The sequence below is a fragment of the Cervus canadensis genome, chromosome 6 (assembly GCF_019320065.1).
Source record: "Cervus canadensis isolate Bull #8, Minnesota chromosome 6, ASM1932006v1, whole genome shotgun sequence".
NCBI lineage: Eukaryota > Metazoa > Chordata > Mammalia > Artiodactyla > Cervidae > Cervus > Cervus canadensis.
Window position 1 is genome coordinate 62,252,780 of NC_057391.1, and position 16,952 is coordinate 62,269,731.

Sequence of the window (16,952 nt, forward strand, 5' to 3'; positions counted from 1 at the left end):
TAATACTATGTTTTATTTATCCATTCATCCTTTAATGGACATGTGGGCTGTTTCCACTTTTTGGTTATTGTGCTTTACTGGACTTTTTACTTCTTTTTTTTCTTTTTTTTTTTTGCATGACAAAAATCCCAAATATGTAACATAAGCAAATTCTGAGTCATTTTCTGGTGCTTTACAACTGAATCCTACTCTGGGGTGACCAAGCCTGCTTCTACCTTTCCACAGTATGTGATCCACCTGCGCCCATGCCTGGTACTTCACATTTAATGTGTGTGTGTTTATTTATTTTTATTTTTGGCTATGCTGAGTTTTTGATGCTGCATCCTGGTTTTCCCTAGTTGTAGCAAGCAGGGGTTACCCTCCAGTTGCGGTACGTGGACTTCTCTCATTGTGGTGGGTTCTCTTGTTATGGAGCACATGCTCCAGGGCACACAGGCTTCAGTAGTTGCAGTTCACGGGCTCTAGAACATGGACTCACTAGTTGTGGTGCAAGGGCTTACTTAGTTGCCTTGTGGGATGTGGGATCTTCCCAAACCAGGGATTGAACCAATGTCCCCTGCACTGCAAGCCAGATTCTTAATCACTAGACCACCAGGGAAGCACTGGTACTTCACATTTAAAAACACTAGTGGAGGAACGAAGTCATCCCAAGACACATAGCAATACAGGCATACAGTGCTCAAAAGAACCTTTGCCATAACAGCCTGTATTCCATTTGCAAAGCAAGCTAAAGTGGTGGGTGGTCCCTGCCTTTGTCCATAACTATACCACTTTGTTACCATAATAGCAAAAACCCATAAAGAATATTTCTAGTCCCAACTTCAACAGTCTTTGAACCAGACACCCATTTGATGCAAAGGTCAACCCACTGTGATGCTAGTCTGACTTTCTAATGCAGAAAACACCTCACAATTAACTGGTGCCTCATTAAAAGTGGCATTTGAATAGTTATTTTTAGTAAAATTTTAGGTTTAACATAAAGTCTGAATTCTAAACTCTCTCTGTCTTGAAGTTACCAATCTTTTTCCTAAAACTCACTTGCACGCACAGAAATTCTCTGAACTAGCATCACTGAAGTTAAAACAGCAAATTAAATATGAGACTGAAACTCAGGTTTGTGTTTCTACTATGAATCAGGGCTTATGTAAAATGACATCATCCATGCTATTTGATTAATACTGTTATTTTGAATAGTATAGGTTTTTTAAACATTAGGAATGTATGTCCAACTTTATGTGTATATAGAGTATAATAAGAAAAAGGATGGAAGTCAACACAAGAGATGCACAAAGACAATGTTGTCCCTTTAAAAGAGGTCTGTACATTTTTCAGGTTTGCCGGGCAAGAGTCTAGAGCTCTATTCCTGGAATGCTCCCCTTCATGTAAGAAGTAATAGGGCAGGTCAAACCAATTAAGTGTTCCTAAAAACACAGCTCACCAAATACCATGGCTGCAGAATAACAACACCAAGAGCCAGCCAGCAGTTTAGAGTGGTGCTCAGAGAGGAATGACCCTGGGGGACACCACGTTAAAAGCTCAAATTTCACTTCCCCAATGGAGCACTTTCCTTTCAAGCTGCGACCTCTATCGCAGCCGTTGAGAATGACACCTCTTCCCCACTCCCAGGGGTGAGCGCTCTCCAAAACTTCTGGGCCAGATTGCAGCCAAATGAGCCGTCAGGCATTCCCCTGGGATAGTCAGACATTTGCCCTGAGATCTATAATACAATTTGACCTTCTTTCTGCTGAGGTAAACACACCACCTGTCACCTCAAAAAACTCAGCCTTGGAGTCAAGCACATCTGGAATCAGCCTATAAACGTAGTCCTGAGATTAATGTGGAACAAGAAAAAAGGCTAAGGTATCCGCCACTGATTTCCACTTACTGACAATTCCCACTCAGCAGCCATGTTCGGCTTCCACATGCGGACACCTGAACACCTCCCCGTCAGCAACACTACACTGAGGTTGGCCAAAAACAAGCCTCAGAACACTCTGAAATGCATTTTATAGTAGGAAAATAGTAAATCGGCATGTGGTGTTTCATATTTGTGCCGGGTGGGCAGAATCAGAGTGACGAAGGGAGATTCTGAGAGAAGCAAGGCGCACCTGGAAACTCCCCGGTACTCACCTCTTATCTTTATGGGCACAGTAGGAGCTGGGCCAGGAACTAACATCCTAGAAACTCATAAGGCACCCGAAGCGTACAAAGCTGCCATCTTCCCCCAGAAGTAACAGTTACACTTCCAAGAAACTAAGACGAGAAAGAGAAGCATGAAAGGATCTTGTCTAGAAGCTTACTGAAGTACTCCTACCTTCGATGAAAGGGTAAGTAAGGCCATAAAAAAAATACCTGTTTCACAAAAAATCCATCTCCCTACTAGCATCTGGAAATGAGCCTCGTGTCTTGAATTCTAAATGTGGATCATCCATAACCCTAGTTATACAACCAACCTGTTGGCACTGACTACAAAGGGGAGACGTCCTGTTGAGGAGGAGGACGACTGCTTTACATTCAATGAGGAGAACGTGTTTCATTTCGCCCCAAAGCACAACGTGGCAGGTTCCACATCGGCGCATGCGCATGCGGGGTTATTTAGCCGGTGCCTCCGAGTCACAGCCCCTGTGATGTGGTGTGTGCCAGGATTTAGCGGCACAGTGTGATCGTATCATAAACATCCTGGCCCTCCTCGCTTTACTTCTGAAACCAGTTTTGGTGACTGACACTGCTTTCTTTGCAGCCTTATCGGCCTCTTCTCCCCTTCCGATTGTGGGTCTGATCTCTTGCCCAACATTCCTGTGTTTAGACTGTCTGGCTGAGGGCATTTCCCTCTCGCTGCTCAACAAACAGGTTTCCGCAGCCTGTTGGTTTGTTTTCTGTTTGTTTCTGACACAAGGCTGCGTGCACCACTTTCTGGGAAGTTTCAAGTTGTTTCAGGGAGTTCCTGGTTTGTTCAGTTAAACTTTCCATTTCTGGAGTGAGTGTCCCCAGAGTTAATAGAAAATCAGTTGGATCACAAAAACAATTTTGCCTCCCTTGAGAAACTGGCTTTCAAAGAAAACTTTGTTTGCCTGCATATTTGATAAGAGTGGTCAGGAAAGAAAATAGAAGTCCTGTAAATCTTCATGTCATTTTTCATATTCTTGCCTCAACTTCAATTCATCAAAAGTGATGCCACTTAGGCTGGATGGGAGGGGAGTTTGGGGGAGAATGGATACATGTATATGTATGGTTGAGTCCCTTTATTGGCCACCTGAAACTATCCCCATATTGTTAATTGGCTAAACTCCAATATAAAAGAAAAAGGGTTTTTTTGTTTTGTTTTAAGTGATGCCATTTAGTCCTCTGTTAGTTAGCTCTTACTAACGTACTCTTCTCACTAACAGCTGGCTATTAGAACTTCACTCTTACCTGTAATTGAATATAAGATAGTAATCAATAATCCTATTGTAATGTTTTTCTATTCAGTCTTTCTCTTTGGGCTTTACTCGTCCATGGAATTTAAATACATGAACACATATTTCTACACATCACCCAAAGCCAGCTTTTCTTTATCATCTTCCTCCAATCATGGAACACTATATCCCGTAAACAAGGCTGGTAAGGGCATATCTGAGCCAACCTTTTCTTTGGCTGCCTTTCAAAAATTGTTTAAAACAAGATATGTTCTTTAACTGGAAAAAGGAATTACACATGATAACCTTAGAAAGCAGTTACTTGCTTTGCCCAACTAATATCATTGCACAACACCATGGCTCCATGTGGAGCATTGTCTTCAATTATGGGCCAGAGCCCAAAGTGACAAAGTTGAGATGAAATTTATTTCAATGGGACATAACTATTGAAATGTTATATTGAGTATGACCATAAAGTTGGTATAATTATCAAACACAGAGTATAGGATAATTAGGAAAAGGATAGTGCAAAATTCTGTGTTCTATGAAGTAAGTGACTCCAGTTATGGGTCTTTAACCTCACTAATTGATTTCTAACAGCAGCACCTGCTCTGACAATCACCTTTTCAGTCTTTTTTTTTAAGTTGAATGCATAATTTTTTTCTTTCCTTAGTAGTCTTTTTTTTTAATTGAAGTATGTTTGATTCAAAACTTGATATTAGTTTCTGATGTACAGCATCATGATTCAGTATTTCTGCAGATTATACTCCATTATTGTCCAGTCTCAATAAAGGAACTGTCCTGAGTCACTCACACCATTCCTCTACTCCCCAAACAATAACCACATTTATAAGAGAGTGGCCTGTGTCATTGAAACACATATTTTTCTCTCAGCAGAGCTAACTAGAACCATTAACCATCAACATCATAACACCAGATTTAACTAGCTAAACCAACCCAATCTTATCCCACTTCCCTCAACAAACAGATGAAATGTAACTTTTCTTTCACAGCCTGTTAAGACAGATACATAAGCCCAGATCCAAGGCAATGGGCATAAATGCAGTCAGAGCCTCAGTGCAGGGGGTCCACAGACGCATTGTATAATACAAAGTGACAACATGACCCAAAAAACACATACTTCATTTGTTTTTCTCGCAGTTCGCTCCTTCTGTGAGAAGAAAGCTTGCAAAGAATTTTGTGAGCTGAAGTTTTTTAAGCTGACTGCAAGGCTGCCAAGCACTGTTATTGCAGAATTCATCTACTAAGAGTGTGGTGTCAGTGTTACTGTGGAATCTAGGAGGAATGGATTCTGTTAACTGCCCCCTCAAGTACTCCCACTATCACCAGATGTTGAGATAATGATCAGCACATCGTGTTCTCCAAGGCATGAGTCCCACCAGAATCAACAAGGGATTTCTCCCTATTTCAAATATGTGCAAATAGCATGATGAGAAGAGGTTACCTGCTTTCCTTGGCCATTATAGGTACATGCTTCCTTCTGGTGGGATGTAACTGTGGTTGAGTCAATGGTGAAAAGTTGGCTCAGAGGACTCTCTTTGAGTAAAAATGACCTTTTTCCATGATGGATGCATGTTGCCCTGTATCCCAAGGTGCCTGCAGCATCTTTTCTAACTCACCCATCATTATGACTCTCCTAAGAAACAAAACTCTTGATTGATTGCTTTGCACCCAATTTCCCATCTGCAATGTGGAGCGATAGTAATCCCTCCCAGGTTTCAGGAAGAAAGAAGAGCTACAGACTGCCTTTTTCATGGCATAGAAATTATTTCAATAATAAGGATTCCTCTTTTACTTTCATGTCTTTAATTCATGAAACTCAAAATGCATAATGTGCCCCAAGATGAATAAATTCCCACATAGTTTTATCATAAAAAAAGAAATCCCCAAAGCATGATTTGCATGTAGTTAGAATCAAATCCCAACTCCAAAACTCAAAATCTAATAGCCAAAAATTAAATTCAGGAGCTTTTATTTTTTAAAAAAGACCCACAAGATCTTTCCCTTCCCTTAAGAAATTCAGTGCCCAATGCTTCCCTATAAATAGTTGTCAATAAACACAACTGCTGCAAATGTATTCAGTAAATGTTAAGGTCAAAGGCCTTCACTGTTTATTGCCTTGTAAACTCAAAGACAAGTGAATTTATTGCTTGAATGAGTTTCAGGGTATTGGCCTTCATAAAAGTTCTGAATCCCAGGTACAAAATGCTCCATCAACTCACACCAAAGCTATTCTGCACAGAACTGAGAGACCGCCCACCATTCGATTCATAATTCAAACACGTCTTGGAAAGTGTATTGTTTGCCATGTTGCATAGATCCCCATGGATTAGTGCTGAACCTCGCCTGTCATTATTACAAGAACTTGCTTCAACCTAACTATAAATTGCTGCTGCTTCTAAAACAATGTCACGTATTAGCATACCAATTTAAACTCTCCAAAATATAATAGAAAAGATGTCAAGAACGGAAGAGTTTACAATTTCTCTCTCATCTACACATAAGGGGGATACCTATAATCTCCTTGGTGTAACATTTGTCAAATTTTAAAGAAAAGGACAATTTTCCACATCAGAGAACATCAGAATGTATTGACTACTTTAGATAATTAATTTTTTATATTATTCAAAACCTAAGTTTTCTAACCTTCCTGTCATTTGGCAGTTTTATGTATCAATATGTATGCCTAGTAGAGTAGTAATAGGAGAGATCATAAGAGAATTATTAAATATTGTTACTTTTACAAATAAAAGAGTTATGGAAGAAGTTCACATTTATAGTTTTAAATAGTTGCATAATTATTTCATTGTTCTTTCACTGCAGTGGCCTAGATTCAATCCCTGATTAGGGAACTAAGATCCTGCAAGCCCTCCGGCATGACTGGAAAATAATAACAATAAAGTTAAATTTACTCTTATAAATAAAGGGAACTCTAGGCTCCAGGACCATTAGGCCTTACCATCTTAAGTGAGGACCAAAGCAGTGTAATATACAAAGGCTATGATATTAATACCAGAAATGCATCATGAAGTTTAAAATAAAATAACAAACTCAAACCACTGATGGTAAAATAAATTTATCCTAGATTTCTGAATCTCTTCCTGCCTCTTACAGCTTCCAAAGAAAATTGCTGAAGTCATACCCTAAATAAACCTGAATTTTAGTAATATTAAGTATCTTTCAACTGTCAAAATGTAAAATATTTTAAAATGTCACATATGCTCTAATCCCACTACAAAATGTAGGTTTGAGCTAAATGTTGGGTTGTATCATTCTTTGATATTACTCATGGAAAAGGTGAATTCCTAATCTATTTTCTCATGTGAAGCAGTAGATTGTATCACTTTTGTCCTTGATAAATTCCCTTCATCCTAACACACATTAAACCACTGGCCAATTTTCTCTGAAGCATAGTCTTAGTCAGAAGTTTTTCTATATATAAGATGGTAATAGCGTAGTTGAAGATGAAATTAAACATATTAGGTGACTTATAAATTGTCCTGTGCAAAAAAGAGATAGATTCTTTAAGAAGTGTGTGTTAAATACCTGCCCTGCATTACTGAGATCATTAAGACAGGAACCCACCTCTCAAGAAATTGAGAGTTCACTGGAGTGGGGATCATCTGGCTTGTAAATAGATGATTATAATGCAAAATGGCAACAATGGAGATACTTCAAATAACTGGAGCATTTACAGGTGAAAAGGCAAACCAATTAGTAATACTCTGTGTGTACATCCTTTTTGTTCTTTTTTAAGTACTTTTACCTCATCTCCCCATGAAACATCCATATCATGAACTGAAATTCAAATTATTCTCATGGAAAAACATTCTCTGTTCACCTATGACAAGATGGAAATAATATACATATCTACAAGTCTGCATCTCTACACAAGCTGAAGTGGCTCATCTTTTAGAAGAAAGTATCTTCTGTAAGGCAGGCTTCCCTTGTGGCTCAGATGGTAAAGAATCTGCCTGCAATTCAGGAAATCCAGGTTCAATCCCTGGGTTGTAGCGATCCCCTGGAGAAGGAAATGGCAACCCACTCCAGTATTCTTGCTTGGAGAATCCTGGTAGCTCAGGTGGTGACGAATCTGCCTGCAATGCAGGAGACCCCAGTCTGATCTGCTAGAGAAGGGACAGGCTACCCACTCCAGTATTCTTGGGCTTCCCTGGTGGTTCAGCTGGTAAAGAATCCACCTGCAATGTGGGAGACCTGGGTTCGATCCCTGGGTTGGGAAGATCCCATGGAGAAGGAAAAGGCTACCCACTCCAGTACTCTGGCCTAGAGAATTCCATGGACTGTATAGTCTATGGGGCTGCAAAGAGTTGGACACGACTGAGCGATTTTCACTTTCACTTTTCTTCATGTAAGATAGCATGATATTACTACTTCAGTTACTCCTAAAAAGTTTTATGAGTTGGACATTTATTTCAGAGATATGAAATCTGACATTCACACAGAACTTGCACACAAATGTTCATAGATGCTTTATTCATGATAGCCAAAAACTGGAAACCAGTCAGGTGTCCTTCAAAGTGCTAAGTCACTTCAGTTGTGTCCAACCCTGTGCGACCCTATGAACCAGAGGCTTCCAGGCTCCTCTTATTCATGGGATTCTCCAGGCAAGAACACTGGAGTGGGTTGCCATTCCCTTCTCCAGGGGATCTTCCCAACCCGGGGGTTGAACCCCAGTCTCCTTCTTTGCAGGTGGATTCTTTACCGTCTGAACCACCAGGGAAGCCCATGGCTCTGAAAGAGCAACACAGAAGATACTAGTGTTGATGGAACTGTTCAATGTCACTGATTATGAGGGTGGCTACATGAACCTACACAAGTAGATAAAGCTGCATCAACTAAATATTAATACATGCGTACACACATGCCTGCATAGACACCTATGCACAAGAGTATAAGTAAAAACAGAGGAAATCTTAACAAGAGCAGTGGGTTGTATCAACGTCAATATCCCGGTTGTGATATTGAATAATACTAGGATTTTTCAAAGTGTTACCACTGGGGGAAACTGGTAAAAGTACACACTCCATCTCTCTGTGCTATTTCTTACAGCTGCATGTGCATCTCCAATGATCTCAGCAAAAACTTTTACATTTTTGAAAAATATTAAAGTAAAAGTTATATGTTTGTCATGTATTAAATGATGGGGGCAACAACATGAGACACTTCTCTATAACACACATGTTAACATAAAAAGAAGAGCACCATCTCTGATCTCGCTAGTCTCCTTAAAAGCACACCTGCAGGGAGCTGGATTACTCAAGGATACAAGGACCCTGCCTCATGGTATTTACAGACTGCATCTGAATACCACCAGTAAATCTGACTTTGATTTTCCTAAGCAGCTTCTGAGAGACTTTTCGTCATTGACAAACCTTGCTGCAGGGCAGTGAGGAAGGTGAATTCAATTTCCAATCAATTTTGATAGCCAATATACTAGATAAAGGAATCCTCATTAACTAATTTACCACCTGGTATGTCCTAGCTTTCCATCTTCACAGTGACACTAAACCTAAGAGGCTGCAGAACCTAAAGGCATCAACTGAACTAAAGTGACTTGCATCTAGAAATATGTTAATTATCTGATGCTGAAAACACAGAGGGGATTAGAGGGATTCCGAGGCAGTTTGCTGAAACCTTCCTTCCTGCCTGGTCCACAAGGGGGCTGAGCTCCTGATCACACTGACACTAGTAGAGGCCTTCTCTCTCATCCCCTCAGGCTCCTGGGGATCTAAGGCACTTTTGATAAAGATTGTCCTTATGATCAAGGCATTGATTATACCTGTGTCTTTCAGCACAGGTAGGAATGTATTTCAGATAAGACAATTCCGCGTTTGAAAAGTGATCCACAGTCTTTCAAGTAAAAAACATTTTCTACAGGAACACTCTAGAATAAAGCTCCCTAAGAAACGGAAAGGCTTTAATGTATAGAGGCTCTTATTCACTCTAAGTCCATGAAAAATCGTACTGTGATGATCACTTACTGACACAACCAAAAATAGGTATGTTCGTCTATAAACCAAGAGAGGAAAGATGGGACCAAAAAAATGCCATGAATAAAAGGCTACAATTCCAGCCTTACTACCAGGGCCTGCAAGGTGAAGGGGCCTTTGTTTATACACGGTGTGCCTGAGGAAGGGAAAAGCACAGTTTAGAACTGCAAGATGATTAAGTGTCTTTGGGTGCATGACTCCACCTGAACTTGTTTCCTATGCATCCAAATGAAAATCATGATTCCTCCTTCACCAAATTCACCAGACTGTTATGAGACTCCAATGAGAAAATGTATACAAAGGCTTACATTGTTACAGCACTGTACAAAGATAAGGGATTATTATTAATAGTCTAAAGAGGAGACGTCCACTATTAAAAAAATCAATACAGAACACTCCCTAACTTAAATTCTAAAGTATGCTTCTATATCAAAACATCACCTGAATATTTGTTGATAGGAAGAAAAATGCAGAAAGGCTACTTAACTGCTGAACCAATTTTCTTGATAACTCATGATTGACCCAGAATTCTACCAGGTGCAATAGGTGATAAGGAAGAAAAACATCTGGGATAATCATGCAACAACTGATGAAACTTAATAGTTAAGTGAGATTTCTAAAAGGAGACCTGTATAATTCATTGATTAAGTTGTTTCTCTCTGATTATTTGGAAATCCCACCATCTGTTTTTTTTTTTTTTTCAATGAAGTTTTAAGATTGCAAGAGCTAATGATCCCACTTTACATGTAAGAAAAGTGGAGACCCTCTCAAGTAGCACAAGTTTAATACACACAAGCCAGGCTGATTTCACGTAATTAATGCCAGCACACATGATGTATGCCAGCACACAAGGAAACATCCAACAAGGATGGCACTTCCAACAGATTTAGAGAAGAGGCAGAGATAAAAGCATGTCTCTGGACTCATCTGAATTCCTGGCAAGTTCAGGCCAAATCTTCAAATCCGCCCAAGGTCTTGACTGAACAGTGACTAGACAACACTGCCTTCCAGTGGCAACAATATGTTTTAAGAATCAGAAACCACAGAGAGTATGTAGAATTTCAACAAGGTAGTGTCCGTTTACCCTTAGACCCAAAGAAACACCAAAAGATTATTTTCAAAGCTTTAGTGTAGACACTAATTAAATTCCACTATTAGTAATCCTTTCTTAGTACTAGTTGAAAAAATTTAGAGAACTTATCTCCCTTTTGTAGATGGGAATCAAATTCAGAACAATTACACATTTCAAATAAAGCCATAGGCTTAATAACTCTGAACTGACTTTAGTGTGGTCATCTTGTATGCCATCCCTGAAAGCATACTCGGTAGCCAGTGGATCCAGACACAGCAAAATCAAAGTGATGCTTTGCAACATGGTTGTTCAAAGGTACTCATGAATTTATGAAAATTCCAAATTTTCCTTGATTGAAACCAGCCCACCCATTCCTTATACTTCTCTTTAATTCCCCAAAACACCTAATGCAGGTTTAAGGATATTTTGGATATTTGAGAAATAATGATTGTAATGCATTTATTTCATGTCTATGCTAGAGAAGGAAATGGCAACCCACTCCAGTGTTCTTGCCTGGAGAATCTCAGGGACGGGGAGCCTGGTGGGCTGCCGTCTATGGGGTCGCACAGAGTCGGACACAACTGAAGTGACTTAGCAGCAGCAGCATGTCATACCTAGTTTCCTAGTCCAAATTTATCTTGTCTAGTTATTCTCTACTCTGAATCCTCCATACCTTCTGGCCTATCTGAAACCTCTCAGTGAGTTGATGGGATTTATCCTCATTATTTTTATCTATGGCTTAATTATCACCTTCCCTATCTGTCTCATGGCAGGGCTTCTGTCTCTTGGAATTCACATCTCCAATGCTACCATTCTTTCCTCCTGAGTGGTTATTGCCACATGAATAGCTCCAGAATTTATGTTTCAAGGGGTCTGAGCAGGTTATACCAAGAGAAACCAAGGTATCTTCCAAAAGACCTGCCCTATTAAGGGTAATTTGGAGAAGGAAATGGCAACCCACTCCAGTATTCTTGCCTAGAGAATCCTGTGGACAGAGGAGCCCGGTGGGCTGCTGTCCATGGGGTCGCACAGAGTCGGACACGACTGAAGCGACTTAGCATGCATGCATTACGGGTAATTAGAATAGTGATGCCAACATTGCTAAAGGCATCATATATCTGAAGGCATCAAAGCACTTGAAAGGTTTTTCACTAATAAACTCTACATCCTTTAGAGAGAGTTTAGAAACCTAATATCATATCAACCATAGGACGCAACTGACACAGACAGAAGTTTCATAAATGTCTCATAATAAGGGATTGGTCAAACGTAATGTCATTTTGTGGCATACTGTGTGATTACTGGGGCTTCCCAAGTGGTTCAACAGTAAAGAATCCGCCTGCCAAGCAGCAGTCACAGGTTCGATCCCTGGGTCGAGAAGATCCCCTGGAAAAAGAAGTGGCAACCCACTTCAGTATTCTTGTCTGGGAAATCCCATGGACAGAGAAACCTGGCAGGCTAGTCCATGGGATCACAAAAGAGTTGGTCACAACTTTGCAACCAAATAACAATATGTACTTATTAATATTAAAATAATGAAATGTTTATTGATATAGAAAGATGGCAACAACAGACCATTAAGGAGACAACGAAGCAGCTTACCAGATTTAATATACAATATGCTGTTTTAGTAAATGTGTATGTATGTATGTATATGGAGGCACCACAAATATAAAATTGCCTCCCACATACAGATAATACCCATGAGCCCTCCTCTCCTTCCCCTCTTCTCCCAAATAGACAAAAAAATCTAAGTAAAATCAGTTCTTGGATTTTTCTAAAAGACTTTTACACAGTCCTCTAGTTGTATGCTCGTAAATGTTTAACCACTGGTACCCCAGGAGGAAAGGCCTGATTTGTGGCATTTACCAATTTCTATAGTGCAAATACTCTCATTGTGATCACTGTTAAACCACCAACTTGATTTTACTGAGTATGGTGTTGGGAAGAGATACTCACAATAGGCACAACTGCTCTGGCAAAGCCACATGGCCATTTTCAGCAACGCACTGCCCAGGCCCCACTTGCAAACATACTGTAGTCTATAAGCCTCTCTTATACAGAGTAAACAACAGAATGTATGTTTTAAGTGACTTTTCTTTCTTGCTATTGATCTTTATAGTCTACCTTTTCAACAAAGAACATGTGTTGTTTCCTGTGTTGTTTTTTACTTATTTAAATTTAAAAAGAAAGTGTCTCCTTTATTACCTTGAAGTGGAGATCTTTGTAAACATGACTTAAATCAGAAGCCATAAGTAAATTTGATCAATTTCACTACATAAATATAAGACCTTTTGCACAGCAAAAAAAAAAAAAGCTTTTATAAAGAAAGTTGAAATAGAAATGACAAACTAGAAAAAATATGTGCCATTTGTTTCTCAGAAATATCACCTACTCCCATATATAGTCATTTCCCAACTGAAAACCTAATAGAAAAATAAGTAATGATTTGAACAATTCAAGAAGAAAGGAAAGGTTCTTGCATAGATGTCCTCATCCATCTACTCACCAATAAGATAAATGCAACTTAAAATTTAAAATTGAGTTATCATTTACTTAATCTACCGGATTGATAAAGTTGCAAATAATTCAAATGCACATGCTGTGATGGGAGTGAAATTTGGTACAAATTCTCTATGTGTCATAGTCTGAGTAATGACCCACAAAGATGGCCAACATGGCAGCATACAACCTGTGACTATATTACCTTACATGGCAAATAAGGGACTTTGCAGATGTGCTTAAAGTTATGGATCTTGAAGTGGGAGAGTCCCCCGTGTTATCCAGGTGTGCTCAATATAATCACGAGAGTCTGTATAAAAGGGAAGTGGGAGAGTCGGAGTTGGAGCAGATGTGATGATGGAAGCAGAGGTCAGAGAAAGAGAGATTTGAAGATGCTATACATCTGCCTTGAAGATGGAGGAAGGGGTCACAAGCCAAGGAATGAAGGCAGACTCTAGAACTGAAAGAGGCAGGAAATGAATTCTTCTGTAGAGCCTCCAGAAGGAACCCAGCCCTGCTGACTCCTTGATTTTCAGACTTCTGACCTCCAGAACTGTAAGATAACACTTTTGTGTTGTTTTATGCCACCACATTAGTGGTCATTTCTTACAGCAGCAATAGGAAACTAATAGAGAAATATGGCAAGCTATAAATGCATACAGTCTTTGGCTCAACAAGCCACGTTTAGGAATTTAACTGAAGAACACGTATGGGCTTCTCAGGTGGCACTAATGATAAAGAACCCACCTGCCAATGCAGGAGGCATAAGAGACCTGGGTTTGATCCCTGGGTCAGGGAAGATCCCCTGGAGAAGGGAATGGCAACCCACTCCAGTATTCTTGCCTGGAGAATCCCATGGACAAAGGAGCCTGGGGGGCTATAGTCCATAGGGTCACAAAAAGTCAGACATGACTGAAGCGACTGAGCTATTCATGCATGCATATTTACATACATGAAAAATGATGCATGTTCCATATTGTTGTTTGTAACAACAAACAACTGGAATTCATGTAAATGTCCAACAAAAGGAGACCGATTAAATAATTTGATAAAGCCACACAATGTAATATTATGTAGCCATGAAAAATGAATAAGGGACTTCCCTGCTGGTCCAGTGGCTAAGACTCCATACTCCCAATGCAGGGTGCCTGGGTTTAATCCCTGGTCAAGGAATTTGACCTTACATACTGAAACTAAAAGGTCCCATGCGCCACCACTAAGACCCAATACAGCCAAATAAGCACAGAAATAAATTTTTTAAATGAATAAGAAAGGTCTTTGTGTCATGATATTATAAGATCTGTAAGATACAGTAAATAAAAAAGGAGGATGCTTTCAGTATACCAAGTATAGTGGGTACAGTATGCTAACAATTATATAGAAATGGGGAAGAAGGAAGACTTTTACTTATTTACATATATATGCATAAATATGTCTGGAATAGTAAGTAATAAACTAACAGTATTTGTTTCCAACGGGGAAGGGAATTGGATGGCTGGACATTAGAAGAGAACAGGAGACTTCTTACTTTTTGTGTTTTGTTGATATCCATACATGTAATATGAATATATATTACCTATTCAAATATTCAAATAAAAACAGAAAGAACATAAATTAAACAAGAAAAAGATTATGCAGCCTGACCAGGTCACCAACCAAGTCAGTAAAGATGCCATTATCATCAGTGGGTCTCTGAAGAACCTAGTGTTATTTTTGAGGTAGGCAATGCCATAAATTCCAGTCATTCTAGAACCATGGGGGTGGATTCGTGGCACTCTCTGTGACCTAAGGAGCAGGAAGCAAAGGGGATTTCACAGTCAGGTGGGGTGTGACTGGAGCCTGCGGTGGGCTAGAACAGAAGTAACCTTACCTTGTTTCCAAATGAGGATCTATATTTGCTTTAAGCCATGGGCGAGAATTCTTTCAAAAGTCCTTGCAGAAAACGTATGCAGTCTCAGAAACCCTGTTGAGTAGGGTTGCCAGATTCAACAAGTAAAACTACAGGATACCAAGTGTAAATTTGAGTTTCAGATAAACAACGGTTAAAAATTAAAAAATTTTAATGGGGGAAATGCTTTTTAATTTTTAACCATTTGCTATTTCTCTGAAATTCAAATGGAACTGAGCATCCTGCATTTTATTTGACAAGCCTACCTCTGAACTTCCCTAGCGGCCACGTGGGAGCCACAGGCCAGGAGGTGAGGACAGACGGGCACACGTGGGTGCAGCCCCCTCTCCCGGCAGCTGCCACCCTCCTTTCGAAGACACAGCACACACACTTCTGATAGGAAGGAAGGCACATGGAGCTGAACAGAGTTGCGTGGTAAGACACTGCTTCACCCAGGAAGCGTCACTGGCCAAGGATAAAGGTATGTGACTCCAAGTTAAAGTCTCTCTGCTCGCTTCTGGCCCTGGAGGTTCCTGAAGGTAATGTGTGGAATGCTCTAGAAGTTTGGAATGGGGGTGGGGAGTGTCAGGCAACCTATAGAAATGTTCTCCCAGCCCAGGTAATAAACGTATTCCTTTCCCCCAAATACCATTAAAGATGCTTTAAAAAAAATCTTTAAAAAAAAAAAAAAAACCCTTTAAGCTGACCTCCTGCCAAAGTACACATCAATTATACAGCTTCAGTCAGGCGGATGCTCGAGGAAAGGGGGATAATGTTACACCCAGCTGGGCACTTTGTAGTTAGCACAAATGTAATATAAAGCACAGCAGAGTTCGTCAAGTGTCTGTCTGGATTTTCAGTTTTCATTAGTGCTATAATTAAAACCACATTTTCAGCTCTATTACCTGTAACAAGAAAGGAATGAGAAATGAGGTTGTCAAGGTCAGGCTTTTCCAGCTATTTATACTGAGGATCTGCAGGCCACAAGTTGTTGAATTTGGTGTAAACCAAAGCGACGGCTGAATGTCGCACAAGGACCCATCCTGTGTGGCTTGAAAGGCACACTGATGAGGTCACTTCCTTTGAATGGCCACGGGGCCCAGTGAGCCCTCCGCGCACAAGGCTTGGAGGATGGGTGGTTGGGTCAATCCACTCTTGACCACAGCCACTGGCCCCAGGATGGGTTTCTCTCCCTTGGAGACAAAACTGATCACATATCCTATGACAGCCCCAAAGGCAGCCCTCGGACATCCTCGTTGAGGACAAGAATCCTAACAATCTGAGGCCATCTTCTTCCCACCTTGACTGTAAAGATGCAAAAGGACTGGATGGGAATGTATATGGTAACCCTCCCCCCACCACCCGTACACACTCCACAAGGGCTCCACTCTGTCCAGCAAATACTTCAAAACAGACCTAGAACCCGGTTACTCTCACCACCACCTGGTCCATGGCGCCACCGTCTTTCCCCTGAATCCCAGCAGAATCTCCCTGCTTCTGTGAGCTTCTGAATGTTTGTGTCCCCACAAAATCCATATGTTGAAATACTGACCCCTCAGGTGATGGTATTTGGTGGTGGGCCCTTTAGGAGGTGACTAGGTCATGCGGGTAAGGTCCTCAGGAATGGGATGAGAGCCTTTATAAAAGAGGGCCCAGGGAGCTCCCTCGCCCCTTCCACCATGGGAGGACACAGTGAGAAGTCAGCCATCTATGAACTGGAAGGCAGGTCTCACCAGGCACCAAATTTGCCTGTGCCTTGCTCTCAAACTTCCCAACCTCCAGAACTGTGAGAAGTAAATTTCCATTGTTCATTGGCCACCCAGTCTGCGGTACTTTGTTGTGTGAGCCCAGATGAACTAAGACACTCCCTCCTTCCCCCATACACACGTCAGAAGAGCAGCAAGGTCACGTCACTCCTGAACACAAAGCCCTTCTTTGGCTTCCGCCTCTCTCGGAGCAGAAGCGGGAGCCCTTGCTGTGACCTTCAAGGCCCCACCTGCTCTGGCCTACTCTTACTTCTCTAACTGTACCACTCACTACTCTCTGCCTTTCATTCTATTCCA